The sequence below is a fragment of the Macaca mulatta genome, chromosome X (assembly GCF_049350105.2).
Source record: "Macaca mulatta isolate MMU2019108-1 chromosome X, T2T-MMU8v2.0, whole genome shotgun sequence".
Taxonomy (NCBI): Eukaryota; Metazoa; Chordata; class Mammalia; order Primates; family Cercopithecidae; genus Macaca; species Macaca mulatta.
The window spans coordinates 46157321-46175525 of NC_133426.1; the positions used below are offsets into that span (position 1 = coordinate 46157321).

The window sequence follows — 18205 nt, forward strand, 5'->3', positions numbered from 1 at the left end:
CATGCTGTACATTTTCATCACAGACAGACCAGAGGAAAGGGGCTGAAAAAATAGCTATGGTTTACATTTGATACTAAAGAATTTTGAACTGTATAAATGTAAATTGCTAAAAAGGCTGTCAGATAATGAAACAAGTTAGGGAAATCAGCATAGTGTGGAGTGACACAGACTCAAACTTAAAATTTGGGGTTCTCCACTTAAAAGCTGTATGATTTGGGGTTAAGTGGCTTAACCTTTTAAACCCTCAGTTATGCATCAATGAAACAAGAGATAGTGATTCATCTCACAGATGGAAAGATTAAATGAAATAATGTGCTCTCAATAAACAGTAGCTTTTATAATTTTTTAATTTCCATTTTTTAATTTTTAATTTTTATCGTTACATAATAGTCATACAAATTTATGGAGTATATGTGATATTTTAATATAAGCATATAATGTGACTTTTTATCATTTTTATTTTCCTGGGAGCTTATCGTTAAATAAGATATTATTTTAAGACTGGGCACAGTGGCTCACGCCTGTAATCCCAGAACTTTGGGAGGGTGAGGTGGGTGGATCACCTGAGGTCAGGAGTTCGAGACCAGCCTGGCCAACATGGTGAAACTCCGTCTCTACTAAAAATAGATCACTTGGACACAGGAAGCAGAGCATCACACACCCGGTCTTATTGTGGGGAGGGGATAGGGGGGAGGGATAGCATTAGGAGATATACCTAATGTAAATGATGAGTTAATGGGTGCAGCACACCAACATGGCACATGTATACATATGTAACAAACCTGCACGTTGTGCACATGTACCCTAGAACTTAAAGTATAATAAAAATAAAAAATAAAAATAAAAAATTTTTAAAATAAAAATATATAAAAATTAGCCAGGCGTGGTGGTGGGCACCTGTAATCCCAGCTACTTGGGAGGCTGAGGCAAGAGAATTGCTTGAACCCAGGAGACGGAGGTTACAGTGAGCCGACACGGTGCCACTACACTCAAGCCTCGGCAACAGAGTGAGACTCCAGCTGAAAAAAAAAAAAAAAAAACAAGAAGATATTGTTTTGGATGAAGATTCTGGCATTTCCCACAGTTATTCCACTCCAATACAGAAAAGGAGCTGATCATCTTCTACTGGCGCAAATGTTAGCTCATATTCAGGATAAAAAGTTCTATCTTTTTGTCCTGTCCCACAGTTTACAAATCTGCACTTAAACAGCAGAATGCCATTATTTTGGTCACTCATTACAGAATATAATTTAAACTCTCTGCTATTCATCCTTTGTTGAAAGCACAACAAAAACAAATGACGTAAAGGGAAGGTAATTGTATTTCTACCTTTGGAATGGGGAAAAACTTGAATTCCTCTAGGTGATGTCAATACTCCTTTCTGGTAAGAATAGCCACGTACTTTCTCGCATTTTCCTCTTTGCTTTGACCTTAGACTTCTAGGGATTTAGGCTCACATTTTCATATACATATTTATATATTTACAATGAAATATTCTATTATATGTATTCTATTTTTATATATAATTATTTTTCCCTCAAATCAAGTTTTTATACTTTCTGTTTTATCCTTGTTATTTCTGTAATTTTTTAAAAGCTTCTTCATTTTTGTTGTTTGTTTATTTGTTCATTTGGGTTTTTGTGAAAATGTGGTTAAGAAATAAAGTCAATAACTTAAAAAAAATGGAAATATTAAATGCAGTGAATCTTGGCATTGGAGGCAAAGATTTTTGCAGGCTCATTTGAACCATGACTATTGAGCTAGAGTCTTCTTTCCTCATAATTATGGTTGCTTCTGGTGTATCATTTATTCTCCTAAATATGTCATTTTATATTTTTTATCATAAACAAAATGAAAAACATGATGCCATTCTTATTTCTTTGTTCATTCCCTCAAAAGATGTTTATTGAGACTCTATCCAGAGCTGAAGATACAGCAGTCATCAAAGCATAGAAGTTCATGACTCTCAAGGACCTTACATTCTAGTAAGAGAAGAAGAAAATAAATAAACCCTGTTCTCTCTGTTCTGTCGTCTATAAAGAGCCACAGTATGCTGGTGATTTGGTTTAACCTTACTTGACCTCAATTGCTTCATGTGACAGGAAGTGATCAAATTTGAATTTTTAAGTGCTATGTAGGAAATAAAGGCAGGGGGGAAAAGTATAGTAAGTAATGAAGGGGGGTATTATTTATGACAGAGTGGTCAAAGATGTCTTTGAGAAGGTGGCACATAAGCAAAGACCTGAGTTGAAGTGAAGGAGCATGCCATTCAGTTATCTGGGGGAAGAGTGTGCAGCAGAGGGGACTGCAGGAGCAAGGGCCTTGAAGTAGGAATATATGTGGCATGTTCAAGAAATAGCAAAGAGGTCAGAGTGGATGAAAGGCAACAGGCAAAGCTGGAGCATTCAGAGATGAGCTCAAAAAGATAGACAAGGAGCAAGATCGCGTAGATCAAAAAAGCCTTTGGTTTTATTCTGATTAAGATTGGAAGCCATTGCCAGCAGGGGAGAATAAATTTAAGAATGACATTACACTTTTAAGATATTCTTTTGGCAACTGTAGAGTTACAAGCATAGACACAGAAAGACCAGTTAGGAAGTTGTTGCCATAATCTGGGCAAGAGATTAGATTATTGAGGCCTGGACTAGGGGATATGGTAAATCATCAGTGGTCAGAGTCTAAACATATTTTGAAGGTAAAGCCGACAAGAATTGCTCAAAGGGTCGAATGTTGGAGAAAGAAAATGAATAATTTTCTCACAGACTAGCTTCTGGTAATGAAGCCGAGCACCACTTCATGAGCTGGGCACCATAAGATAGGTCCATATCCTGATATGAACTCTGGCTCTGCCTCTTCATGTCAACATATCTGGTGAGTCAGCATAGTGGGCAGTAAATGTCTTTCTAGAAGCCATTTCTACAGCTAGCAGTAACTTAGCTATATATGGAAGTGACTGTGAATGTAACCCAAACTAAATATAGTCTCAACTCAATTTCCCTTTAGCTGGATCTCAAAATTGCCCATGGCCACTCCAACATCACTCAACTCAAGGGAAAGTGTGATGGAGTGAAAGTCGAAGTAGAAAGAGCCAGCGGTTTTTAGCTGTTTGCAGTTAAAATACCTAATTTTTGCAAATTTTACAAAGCTGAAGTGTTATAAGAACACGTTGCTAGGGCTTTCCCAAGAGCCTTAGAATGAGCTTTTTTAAGTGCAGGCCCCTGCATCTTAAAGCCAATTAGCTTCACAATCTTTTCACTTCTGTATGTAGTTTTGGAGATAAGAGTAGGAATCAGTCTAGTAGACTGAGTGAATGAGCTGTCAATGCAGAAGGAGAACTAAGAGAGAAGAGTAACTTATAAGCCAAATTAAGCCAGTAACTTATAAGCCGGTAACTTATAAGCCGGTCAGATGAGGACTAAGAACTGAGAAATGTATTTGGCAACATGGAGGTCATAGTGAACTTAAGAGAAGATGAATTATTGGAGAACAAGAGCGAATGAATGAATGCGTTCAGTCAAGAGAGACCAGGGGAAGGAGACAATGAGTAAGCACAATCCTTTGACACTGTCTTTTCACTTACTTTACAGATCCAAATGTTTTGTGAGTTATATGAGTAGTTATTATATCAAGATTTCTTCCTGTAAAGAAATAATCCCTCCTGCACTCAATCCACCTCTTATATCACACTTCAGGTCCTACATAATTTTTGGCATTTTCCCAACTACATCCACCTCCTTGACACATTAAAATAAGTGTTGTACCAAATGCTTATCAATGATAGACTGGCTAAAGAAAATGTGGCACATATACACCACGGAATATTATACAACCATAAAAAAGAATGAGTTCATGTCCTTTGCAGGAACATGGATGAAGCTGGAAACCATCATTCTCAGCAAACTAATACAGGAACAAAAAACCAAACACCACATGTTCTCACTCATAAGTGGGAGTTGAACAATGAGAACACAGGGAGGGGAACTTCACACACCAGGGCCTGTCAGGGGATGGGGGGCAAGGAGAGGGAGAGCATTAGGACAAATACCTAATACATGCGGGGCTTAAAACCTAGATGATGGGTTGATGGGTGCAGCAAACCACCATGGCACATGTATACCTATGTAACAAACCTGCACGTTCTGTACATGTATCCCAGAACTTAAAAAAAATTTTTTTTAAGTGTCATATTGCTTTATCCTATGAAAGGTAGTGAACTTGACATTTAGAAAATTAAACGGCATTTATTAGAAAAATGGGAAATTCTCTATTGATATCCACATTAAGACATTTGTATGAAAACTGTAGAATGATGAGGAAACCCTTGTCTGTGGCACATGCCAATTAGATTAAATCTTGGCACTTAACATATATCATGGGAATCTGGGGGAGAAATCCAGTATTATTAAACATAGAGGATGGGGACCACAGAATAACATGTAAAACACTACTTATTGAGTAGAGTTATGAACTAAAAATAGAATTGCTACGCTATTGGGATTGAGGTGAAAAGAGAGCTTTCAATTAGAACAATGTTAAATTCCCTACCTATGCTGATAATATCAGACCTAACAACTGCCACCAAAACCAGAACAATTATACAGTGCGGGTTCAGGATTGTAAGGATGTCAGTAAGGCAGGATAAAACCTAAGGTAGAAGAACAAAACAAGATGTGATCCGCTGTGATTCTGAAGAAGGGAAAGCCAGTGAAAACATTCCTCTTTTGCCTTTATTCTAAAGGATGTGCCTTTGGGTGATTTATACAGCAAAGTTTAGCTCCTTCTCAATTTTGTGAACATCTCTGTTGCTCTAAGGGCAGCTATTTCTAGACATTGCCAAGCTTGGATTGAGGTATATGTTTGGAAATGATATACAGGCAGAAGAGTACAGTGGGGAAGAGATCTACATTCAGGGTCAGAATATTTGGATCACATCCTGATTTTTCAATGAGCCTTATAATATTTTATTTGTATAAACTTAAGGGGTACAAATATACTTAATGTTGCATGGATATATTGTGTAGTGGTGAAGTCTGGGCTTTTGGGATAACCATCACCTGAATAGTGTACATTGTACCCATTAAGTAATTTCTCATCCTTCACCCCGCTTTACCCTCTCACCCTTATGAATCTCCAGTGTTGATTATCTCACATTCTATGTCCATGCATACACATTATTTATCTCTCACTTATAAGTGAAAACATGCAGTATTTGACTTTTTGTTTCTGAATTGTTTCACTTAACATAATGGCTTCCAGTTCCATCCATGTTGCTGCAAAAGACATGATTTCATTCCTTTGTATGGCTGATTAGTATTTCATGGTATGTGTGTGTATATATATATATATTTATGTGCATACATATTTATATGTACATAATGTGTTTCTACATACATATATTTATATGTACATAATGTATTTATATGTAAATGTGTACATATATTTATATTTATATACCTATATATTTATGTATATACACACACACATCACGTTTTCTTTATCCAATCATCCATTGATGGGCACTTTAGAGACAAACAAACTCTGACTTCAGCTGCAATACTTGTAATTACACATCCAGTCATGTCATTCCCTTATCTAAAACCTTTCAGGTGTTAGAAATTGTGAGAAAAATGGGGCTCATGCTCTTCATGGCACACAAGGCCCCCTATGGCTGTATCCTACCTCTTTCACCAATGTGATCTCTCTCTACCCTTCACCCAACTCCTAAAAGCCTAGTGAGACTGAACTGCTTGACATTTCCTCCTGAACTGTGTTCTTCCAGAGAAGACATTGTTCCCTTCTTTTCCCACCAAACTCATTTATATTTATTCTCAATGTTTAGTTCAGCTGTCATCCCCTTCAAAAATCCTTCCTGGATCCAGTTGGACTGAGGCCCTCTGCCTGCTGTTTCCATAACACGTCATATTAGAATGAAAAACATCTGTGACCCTGACTATGAGGGCATGGCCTGTGTTTTTGTTGTCTGTATATCCCGAAGCCCATCACGGGAACAATAGTCACTCCAGAAAAAAAATATATCCTACCAAACAATCATAAATTGAGGGAAATAACACTTGCCTAATACCTAACAGATTACTGGCAAGCAAAAGTTGGGTATTAACATAATACATGTAAGAGTGTATGGAGGAATGAGCATTTACTTAACCCTTAACATGTTATGCATTCATTCCCAAGTATTTTGAATGAACCCTTATGCATTCATTCCCAAAATATTTATTTAATATCAACTATGTGTCTGCAGCACTCTAATATAACAGAGAATATCATTGACCAAGTCTTTCTCTTCATACAATCTACCTTACAATAATAACATATATCTGCCTGTATGCCATTTCCAAACATATACCTCCATCCAAGCTTAGCAATGTCTAGAAATAGCTGCCTTTAGAGCAACAGAGATGTTCACAAAATTGAGAAGGAGCTAAACTTCATTTTATCAGTCACCCAAAGGCATGTCCCCCAGAATAAAGACCAATAAATATATATCCCATTAGGTGAAGAAATAGTATAAAGAGAAACAGAGCAATGTGAGCAAATGGAGATGGAAGAGCATTATTATTTTAAACATGGTGTCCAGTAGGATCTGTTTGATGAGGTGGTGATTAACCTAAGGGAAGTAAGAAAGCAGGCCATTTGATACTCTTTCTGACAGTGTTCTAGACAAAGAGAGTACATCAAGTCTGAAGGCCTGGAGATAGGCCAATGTTTGCCATGTTCGAGGAACAGCAAGGAGCCTGGTGTGGATCGAGGGCACTAAGTGAGGGAGAGTCTAATAGGAAATGAAACAGAAGTGGTAGTGAGGAGACCAGATGATATAAAGGCCTTGAAAACCATGAACAGGACTTGGCTTTTGTTTTAAGTGAGGTGAAAGTCAGTGGTAGAAAAGATGAGGGAGCAGACGTGATCCGACTTATAGTTTAGAAGGCTTCCTCAGGTAAGCTGGACTAAATGGGAAGCAAGGATAGATGCTAGTGATCAGAGGATCATAGCGTGGACTGGGGAGACAGTAGTCAGATTTTGGATTTAGCGTGAAGACAGGGCAAACAGGATTTGCCAAATATTTGAATGTATGAGAGAGAAAGGTGAGTTAAAGAGGCCTCTGGGATTTTGAATCCCCAAAAGATTGGAGTTGGATTTATGAGATGTGAGGAGCTACAGAAAGGACAGGTTGGGGCAAGGGGTGGGTAGGTAATCAGAAGTCTGGTTAATTAATGTCATAGCATGGTTATATGCTAATGGGAGTTATGCAGCACTAAGTAAAAAAAATCATATAGGAGAGTGGAAAATTGTTAAAATGATGTCTGTGAGATGACAGGAGCGAATGGGATCTAGCATTGACCTTAGATAAGAGCATAAACAGTATCAGATATTACACTGGGGGCTTAGGCCCTGTGAAACACTGCACAAACATAAGGCACTTATAGGCACAACTTCATTAACTAGATTTATGAATATTCTAGCTGTTGTATTCTTTGAGGCCTAAGTACATTTTCCAGTTGAACTAGTTCAATGAATTAAAATGTCTAAAAGGCCATAGCAATGACATGGTGCATATTGGATTTGGGCTCCCTGGAGTCATCCTCAGGCATAGAACTGCAAATTTAAAGATCATTTGGCCTTTTCAAGACTATATCCATTTCCACGGTCTCCCTTGATCCTCAAATTCTAGATAAAGCAGGCATTATAATCATTTTATAAGTGGAAAAAAAAAAAAAACCAACGGAGGCCCAAAATACTAAAGAGTTTACCCAAAATCACATGGTTTGTTAGTGATGGAATTAGGACTGGAACCTGGGTTTTCTGTCCTACACCCCAGGACTTATCCTAACAATTGGAATCACGGTCATATTATGCATCTGCCTCCTTGACCTGACCCAGAAGAGACTTACATACTCCCAAAGGGGCATTACCCTGGTCACTTGGTCTTTCAGTTCACTGATTTTTCCTGCTTTCTTTTCTTCATCTTTCTCATCCTTAGAGTAATAGAAAAGGCTTATAACCTTCTCATAGGAAAGCGATTAACTATGGGGATAAAGAACTGGACTCCTGTCAGGATGCACAAGAAAAACTATGTCTCTCCTCCTCAGGTAAGAAAGCTAACCTGTTGCCATGGTTCTTTCTGACATCCTGGTTTAATGTTTCTCATCTGCACGCGGGGGCTTAAAGGATATTGATTCTCCAGGCACTTTAGATAAGTAGAAAAACTTCCACATGTTTGTTTATGGGTTATATTGCAGATTCTGCCTTTTTTTTCTTCCTCTGCTTCCTCTTCTTCTATTTTCCGAATGCCTTAAAAGGGGCTTACAGAATTCATACTGTCAAACATAGCAAAAACAAATAGCAGGGACAAAAAGGATGAAGGGAAGATAATAAGGATTGGATGATTGTGAAGTGGAATTAAATTAAAAGTCCAAAGCCCTACACATCTTCTAGAGGTAGTGCATATTCTTGGCTCTGTGCTTCTCAACAGGCAAAGCAAAGGGGAAAACATGACCAATAAAATATCCATGAGTGTCCACAGAATTATGACAAATTAGTTGCTCAGAAATGTAGCTTTTTCTGATACTAATATGGTATTAATTTTCTGGTACTTGGGAAATAGAATAGATGAAGTCCTTATAAAATCCTCACAGTGAATACTGCAGTGTTTCCCAAGGCTAGGGACTAGAAATTAGACTCTTCTAAGAGGAGAAGAGGGAAGGGGAGAGGAGAGGAATCTGATAGTATAAGGCTTTAGATGAGCTCAGTTCGGTGATAGTAACTCAAGGAAGAGACATTGCAGATTGATCCAGGTGAAAAGCTTTCTGTTAGTGTGACTTGATGCATTCCTCAAACATTTTGATCTCAGGACTACTTTGCATTTTTTTAAATTATCGAGGACTCCAAACAACCTTTGTTTATGTGGAGTGTATCTACCAATATTTACTTGATTCAAAATTTAAATGACAACTTTGAGAAATATGTATTTGAAAAATTCATTTAAAAATAATCCATTACATGTCAACATAGCAACATATTTTTCAAAACAAAAAATTTAGTGAAAAAGTGACATTGTTTTATATTTTGGCAAATCTCCTTAATGTCTGGCGTAATAGAAGACAGCTGGGTTCTCATATTTCCTTCTGCATTCTAATTGTTAAGATATATTTTGGTTGAAGTACATGAAGAAAACCCAGCATCACATAGATATGTCATTGGAAAAGGGAAGAATATTTTAAGAGCCTTTTCTGATAACTGTGAGTATTCCTTGATACTACAACAAAATTTGACAAGTGGCTATTTCTTAAAGGTTTTAGTTGCAATGTGGAATCCAAAACTGTATTGACGAACACTTCATTGCTCTATCTTGCATTTTTAATAGATCTTTTACCCATGCATGATTTTGTAGTGTCATTCGTCATTCGGAAAATACAGATTCACTGAGTTGAGTAGATCTTCTAAATGTTGATATATTTTATTATATCAAAAAATTACATTTGCTAATATTGCCACCGATCTCATTAGAAAGCCCTTAAGTATTTGGAAGCTGTCAAGCTCGCAGTAACGGATATAAGTTTTCCAAATTTCCAATTTTCAGTTGAAAGCTAAAATTTTGTCTTTGATAACAAATCTAATCAGTTGTTTTCCTTGAAGTGACAGGTTCTTTTTGTTCATTTTGAAGAAAATGTCTGCCAAATGCCCAAATCTGAATAACCACAGTTTGATTGTTAGTCATTCTTCAAGTAAAAATGGTGTTTGAAGGGGGAAAAAAGAAGAGAGACTAGTTCAGCTTATAAATCAGTTGCACAAGTGCTCTTCCTGGAGACAACTCTCATGCTTCAGTGTGCAGTGGAGGTTTTTTTTGTTGTTGTTGTTGTTTTGTTTTGTTTTGTTTTGTTTTGTTTTGTTTTGTTTTTGGTGCTTTCCGTTGCATCACACAGAGTTCAAAGGTTGAGATTTAATAAAAGTAATCACTTTTACCTTAGCATCAAGGACATTCTTAACTAAAGTTTACTCTTTCCTTTTATTTTGCTTGTTGTTTCTTTTTGGTTTGTTTTATCTTTTAATGTGAGGGAATGGCAGTGAAGAAGATGATGACTACTAGTATAGTTGGTCCCAGTGCCTTGATTCATGCCAGGGTGCCAGCCATTTACCATTACATTTGCGCCATCACATTGTAAAAGGCAATACATCTTAGTATTAATTAGCATAATTATAGGTTAATATAGAAAAGCACACCTAGTTTAATTGCACTTCACTTTACTGTGCTTTGCAGATATTGTATTTTCTTATAGATTGAAGGTTTGTGGCAACCCTGTATCAAGCAAGTCTATCGGTGCCATTTTTCCAATAGCATGTGCTTACTTCGCTTCTCCATGTCACATTTTGGTAATTATCACCATATTTCAAACTTTTTCATTATTATTCAATCTGTTTTAGTGATCTGTGATCAGTGAGCTTTTATGTTACTATTGTAATTGTTTTGGGCTGCCACAAACCGCACCCTTAGAAGACAGCAAACTTAATCAATAAATTTCACATGTTCTCTGACTGCTCCACTGACTGGCTGTTTCTCCATCTCTCTCCCTCTCCTTGGCGTCCCTCTTCCCTGAGATACAACAGTATTGAAATTAGGCCAATTAATAACCCTACAATGGCCTCTAAGTGTTCAGTTGAAAGAAAGAGTCATGTACCTCTTACTTTAAATGAAAAGCTAGATATGATTAAACTTGATGAGGAAGGCAAGCTGAAAGCCAAAATAGGCCAAAAACTAGGCCTTTTGTGCCAAACAGTCAAGTTGTGAATACAAAGGAAAGGTTCTTGAGGGAAATTAAAAGTACTACTCCAGTCAACATATGAATGATAAAAAGCAAAACAGCCTTGTTGCTTATAAGGAGCAAGTTTGAGTGGTCTGGATAGAAGATCAAACCAGCCACAACATTCCTTTAAACCAAAGCCGATTCCAGAGCAAGGCCCTAACTCTTTTCAATTCTGTGAAGGCTGAAAGAGGTAAGGAAGCTGCAGAAGAAAAGTTTGAAGCTAGCAAAGGTTGGTTCATGAGATTTAAGGAAAGAAGTCACCTCTATAACATAAAAGTGCAAGGTGAAGTAGCAAGTCTTGATGGAGAACCTGCAGCAAGCTATCCAGAAGATCTAGCTAAGATCATTGATGAAGGTGGCTACACTGAACAACAGATTTTCAATGCAGACCAAACAACCTCCCATTGGAAGAAGATGCCTTCTAGGATTTTCATACCTAGAGAGAAGTCAATGCTTGGCTTCAAAGCTTCAAAGGATAGGGTGACTATCTTGTTAGGGCCTCATACAACTGGTGACTTTACAGTGAAGTCAATGCTTATTTACCATTCAGAAAGTCCTAAGACCCATAATAATTATGCTAAATCTACTCTGTCTGTGCTTTATAAGTGAAACAAAGTCTAGATGACAGCACATCTGTTTACAGCATGGTTTACTGAATATTTTAAGCCCGGTGTTGGTACCTATTGTTCAGAAAAAAAAGATTCCTTTCAAAATGTTGCTGTTCATTAATGGTACACTTGGTTACCCAAGAGCTCTGATGGAGATATACAAGGAGATTCATGTTGTTTTTGTGCCTGCTAACACAACATCCATTCTGCAGCTCATTGATCAAGGAGTAATTTCTATTTCAAGTATTATTTTCTAAGAAATACATTTTGTAAGGCTATAGCTGCCATAGACAGTGAATCCTCTAATGGATGTGGGCAAAGTAAATTGAAAATTTTCTGGAAAGAATTAACCATTTTAGATACCATTAAGAACATTCATGATTCATGGGGGGAGGTCAAAATATCCACATTAATAGGAGTTTGGAAGACATTGATTCCAACCCTCATGGATGACTTCAAGAGGTTGAAGACTTTAGTGGAGAAAGTAACTGCAGATATGGAAATAGCACAAGAACCAGAATTGGAAGTGGAGCCTGAAGATATGACTGAACTGCTGCCATCTCATGATAAAACTTGAATGGATGAAGAGTTGCTTCTTATGGATGACCAAAGAAACTGGATTCTTGAGATCAAATGTGCTGCTGGTGAAGATGCTGCGAGTGTTCTTGAAATGTCAACAAAGAATTTGGACTATTCCATAAACTTGGTTGGTAAAGCATGGGCAGGGTTGGAAAGGATTGATTCCAATTTCGAAAGAAGTTCTACTGCAGGCAAAATGCTATCAAACAGCATTGCATACTATAGAGAAATCTTTTGTGAAAGGAGGCATCATCAATCAGTGTGGCAAACGTCATTGCTGTCTTATTTTAAGAAATTGCCACAACTCTATAAAAACTGGTCATAGAGCGACCATACCTCTACATATACATAATAAAAGCCATATACGATAGACCTACAGCTAACATCATACTGAACGAGGAAAAAAATGAAAGCCTTTTCCTGTGAGTTATGGAACATGACAAAGATGCCCACTTTCACCACTGTTATTCTACACGGTACTGGAAGTCTTAGCTAGAGCAATCAGACAAGAGAAAGATATAAAGGGCATCGAAATTGGAAAGGAAGAAGTCAGATTATCCTTGTTTGCAGATGACATGACCTTAGATTTGGAAAAACCTAAAGACTCTACAAGAAAATTATTAGAACTGATAAACAAACTTAGTAAAGTTGCAGGATACAAGATCAACATACAAAAACCAGTAGGGTTTCTATATGCCAACAGTGAACAATCTGAAGAGAAAATCAAGAAAGTAATCCCATTTACAATACCCACACATAAAGCTAAATGCTTAGGAATTAACATAACCAAAGAAGTGAAAGGTCTCTATAATGAAAACTATAAAACATCAATAGAGGAAATTGAAGAGGACACCAAAAAAATGGAAAAATATTCCATATTCATGGATTACAAGAATGAATATTGTTAAAATGCCAATACTACCCAAAGCAATCTACAAACTTAATGCAATCCCTGTCAAAAATACCAATGACATTCTTCACATAAATAGAAACAACAATCCTAAAATTTATGTGGAGCCACAGAAGGCTCAGAACAGCCAAAGCTATCCTAAGTAGAAGGAGCAAAACTGGAGAAATCACATCATCTGACTTCGAATTATATTACAGAGCTATAGTAACCAGAGTAGCATGGTACTGGCATAAAAACGGATACATAGACCAATATAGCAGAATACAGAATCTAGAAACAAACACATACACCTACAGTGAACTCATTTTTTACAAAAGTGCAAAGAACACACACTAAGGAAAAGACAATCTCTTCAATAAATGATGCTGGCAAAACTGGATACCCACATGCAGAAGAATGAAACTGGACCTCTATTGCTTGCCATATACAAAAATCAAATCAAGATGGATTAAAGATTTAAATTTAAAACCTGAAACTATGAAACTAATACTAGAAAACATTGGGGAAAATATCCAGGACATTGGTCTCGGCAAAAATTTCTTGAGCAATACCCCACAAGCCCAGGCAACCAAAGCAAATGGGACCACATGAAGTTTAAAAGATTCTGCATGGCAAAGGAAACAATCAACAGAGTGAAGAGACCACCCACTGAATGAGAGAAATCATTTGCAAACTACACCTCTGACAAGGGATATTAACCATAATATATAAGGAGCTCAAACAACTCTATAGAAAAAAAAATCTAATAATTCAGTCAAGAAATGGGCAAAAGATTTCAACAGACATTTCTCAAAAGAAGACATACAAATGGGAAACAGGCATATGAAAAGGTGCTCAGCATCACTGCTCATCAGAGAAATGCAAATCAAAACTGCAATAAGCTATCATCTCACTCCAGTTGAAATGGCTTATGTCCAAAAGACAGGCAATAACAAATGATGGTGAAGATGGAAAAAAGGAACCCTTGTACACTGTTGGTGGAAATGTAAATTAGGACAACCACTATGGAAAACAGTTTGGAGGTTCCTCAAAGAACTAAAAATTGAGCTACCGTATGATCCAGCAATCCCACTGCTGGGCATATACCCAAAAGAAAGGAAATCAGTATATCGAAGAGATATCTGCACTTCTATGTTTGTTGTAGCACTGTCTACAATAGCTAAAATTTAAAAACAACCTAAATGTCCATCAATAGATGCATGGATAAAGAAAATATGGTACAGGCACACAACAGAGTACTATACAGCCATGAAAAGAATGAGATCCAGTCATTTGGAACAACATGGAAGGAACTGCAGATCATTATGTTAAGTGAACTAAGCTAGGCACAGAAAGACAACACACATATTCTCACTTATTTATGTGATCTAAAATTCAAAACAATTGAATTCATGGACATAGAGAGTAGAAGGATGGTTACTAGAGGCTGGAAATGGTAGTGGGGGCTGGGGTGTAGAGAGTATGTTTAAGGAGTACAAAAAAATAGAAAAAGTGAATAAGACTTACTATTTGATAGCACAACAGGGTGACTACAGTAAATAATAACTTAACTGTACATTTTAAAATATCTTAAGAGTGTTATTGGCTTTTTGGAACTCAAAGGATAAATACTTGAAGGGATGAAAACCCCATTCTCCATGATGTAATTATTTCATGTTGCATGTCCGTGTCAATACATCACATACCCCGTAAATATATACGCTCACCAAATATCCACAAAAATTGAAAAAAAAAAAATTTAAGAAATTGCCACAGCCACCCCAACCTTTAGCAACCACCACCCTGATCATCCAGCAGCCATCAACATGGAGGCAAGAGCTTCCACTGGTAAAAAGATTACAACTCACTGAGAGCTTAGATGACTATTAGCATTTTTAGTAATTAAGTATTTTTAAATTAAGGTGTATACTTTTTAAAGACATAATACTATTGCACACTTCCTACACACTACAGTAGGTATAAACATAACTTTTATATGTACTAGGAAACCAAAAGAATTATGTGACTTGCCTTATTGCAATATTTGCTTTATTGCAGTGGTCTGGAATTGAACCCACAATATCTCCAAGGCCTGCCTACATTCATATGTACTTAGTATAATTGGTCTTTGTATTAATATGCAAACAGTATTGACACTTAAATGCTTTGAAAAGGTGTCTGTAGAGAACTCTTTGAGAACTGCTCATCTTGGGGAAAGGATGGGCTGCATATCCAACCAGGTAATTTTATATGCATATTATTATATATTTTATATGTACACAAAAATTTTAAGGATCATATACTACAATATAATGGATTTTTAAAATTAAATTTTATATTTTGAGACCATTATAAACTCACAAGCAGTTTTAAGAAATAACAGGAAGAGATCCTGTGCATCTTTCCCCAGTTTCCCTCAACAGTAACATCTTCCAAAACTACAGTACAATAGCACAAACAGATCATCGACGTTGATACAGTCAAGATACAGAATAGCTTCATCACCACAAGAATTCCTCGTGTTACATTTTCATAGTCACACCCACTTTTCCCCTTTCCATTGCCACCTATCTCCTACTCCCCGCAGTCATTAATCTGTTTTTATTTCTAAATTTTGTCATTTCAGTAAGATTATCTGAATGGTATGGCATGTAACCATTTGGGATTTTCAATCTGCATAATTCTTTGAGGATTCATCCATGTTGTGTAAATATTTTGTTCCTATGTATTGCTGAGTAGTATTCCATTCCATGAATATGACACAGTTTCTTTATTAATTCACCCTTTGAAAGGCATTTCAGTCAGATTCTGGTTATTACAAATAAGCTGCTATGAAGATTGATGTATAGGTTTTTGTGTGAATGAAAGTTGTCTGTTCTCTGGGATATTTGCAGGTTTTTGTTTTGTTTTGTTTAAAGACATGGTCTCGCTTTGTCACCTAGGCTAGAGTGCAGTGGCGTGATCATAGTTCACTGTAACTTCAAATTCCCAGACTCAAGCCATCCTCCCCGCTCTGCCTCTGGAGTAGCTGGGACTGCAGGCACACGCCGCCATGCTTGGCTAATTTTTTTGTTTGTTTGTTTTTTGTAGAAACGAAGTCTTGTTATGTTGCCCAAACTGATCTCAGACTCACGGCCTCAAGTGATCCTTCCACCTCCGCCTCTCAAAGTGTTGGGATTACAGGCATGAGCCACTGTGCCCTGCCAGGTTCGTATTTTAATAAACAGTCAAATTGTTTTCCAGAATAGCTGTGTTATTTTCCATCCCCACCAGCAAAGTATGAGTGATTCATTTTCTCTACCTCCTTGCCAGCATTTGGTATAGTCATAATGTTTTTATTTTAGCCACTCTGATATGTGTATAGTAATATCTCCTTATGGTTTTAATTTGCATTTCTCTAATGGCTAACAATGTTGAATGTCTTTTTATGTGCCTATTACCATCTATATATCCCGGTCATTAAAATGTGTGTTCACGTTGCACCCATTTTCTAGTTGGATTGTTTGGTTTTTTTACAGTTGAGTTTTGAAAGTTCTTTATAAATTCTGGAAACTAGTCCTTGCTTTTTTATAAAACTTTTATAGTTTTACATTTTACATTTAGGTCTGAGATCCATTTTCAATTACCTTTTCTATAAGGCATGAGACTTAGGTTGAGGTTTTTTTGTTTGTTTTTGTTTTTTGTTGTTGTTGTTGTTTTGCCTATGAATGCCCAGTTTCTCCCGTGCTGCTTTTGCACTTTTGCCAAAAATTAGTTTGGCATATTAGTACGGGTCTGTTTCTGGGTCTTTTTCCACTGAGCTCTGTGTCTATCACTGCTTCATCACCACACTGTCTTGATTATTGCAATTATATGATAGGTTTTAATGTCAAGTAGAGTGACCACTCTTACTTCATTTTTTTTTTTAAGATTAGTTTAGCTATACCAAGGCCTGTGCCTTTCCATTTAAATTTTAGAATAAGCTTCTCTATGTGCACAAAAAATTTGCTGGGATTTTGATTGCATTGAACTTCTTTACTACGCTTTGTCTTTCCAATTCATGAACACAATATATTCCTCCATGTATGTATTTCTTCTTTGAATTCTTTTATCAGCATTTTGTAATTTCCAGAATAGGGGTTCTGTATATGTTTTCTTAGGTTCACACCTAAGTATTTAATTTTATTTGGAACAATTGTAAATGGTATTGTGATTTAATCTCGGTTTCTACATGTTCGTTGTTAGTGTGTTGAAAGGAGATTTCTGTGCTTTCATTTTACATTCTATGACCTTGCTAAACTCGTGTATTAGTTCTAAGAGTTTTTCTTGAATAGATTTCTTTAGATTTTCTATGTAGATAATCATGTAACCTGCAAATAGGGAAAGTTTTTTCTTCCTATTCAATTGCTATTCATTCTCTTTCTTTTTCTTGCCTACTATAGTGGCTAGAACTCTCACTACTATGTTGAATAAGAGTAGTGAGAACAAACATGCTTCCTTTGTTCCCAATCTGAGAGGGAAAGCATTCAGTCCTTCACCATGAAGCATGATGTTAGCCGTAATTTTTTTGTAGATGTTTAAGTTTAAGAAATTCTTATTTCTTTCTACCTGGCTGAGAGATTTTATTATGAATTGGTATTGGGTTTTTGTCAAATAGTTTTTCTGCATTGATTGATATGAAAATATGGTTTTTCTTCTTTAGTCTATTGATATGATGGAGTATATTGACTGATTTTTGAGTGCTGAACCAGTTTTAATAACTATACTAAATCTCACTTGGTCATGGTGCATAATTCCTTTTGTAAACTGATGAATTCAATTTGCTAATATTTTGTTGAAGATTTTTACATCTAATTTCATGAGAAATATTGATGTGTCTTTTTTTCTATCATCTTTCTATTAATTTGGTATAAGGGTAGTACTAGTTTATAAAATGAGTTGAAAAGTGTTCCCTCCTCTGAGATTTTCTGAATGAGATTGTATAGATTGGTGTTAATTTCTCTCCTCCTCCTCCTCCTTTTTGTAATTCTTCTTCAAATGTATCTCCATTAAAAATCATCTGGACCTGGAGATATCTTCTTTGAGAGCTTTTGAGAGCTTTAAAATTACAAATTCAATGGTTGTAGGACTATTTAGATTGTCTATTTCATTTTACTTGAGTTTTGATAGTTTGCCATTTTCAAGAAATTGGCTCATTTCTTCTATTAAATTGTCAAACTTATGAATGTAAAGTTGGATGTAGTATTCCCTTATTTTCTTTTTCATGACACAGGATATGTAGTGATAGTCATGTTTCATTTCTAATATTGTGTTGTCTTTTCCCTTTTAAGTTT

General features: G+C 36.3%; 1 long non-coding RNA gene across 1 annotated transcript in view; it reads left to right on the plus strand.

The window, feature by feature from the left end:
• The window catches only part of LOC144338565 (uncharacterized), a 371807-nt gene that overhangs the window by 276772 nt on the left and 76830 nt on the right, over positions 1-18205 (plus strand). The window contains exon 3 of the long non-coding RNA XR_013412759.1: positions 15984-16100. This is a non-coding gene — a long non-coding RNA (uncharacterized LOC144338565). The remainder of the gene's footprint in view (positions 1-15983; positions 16101-18205) is intronic.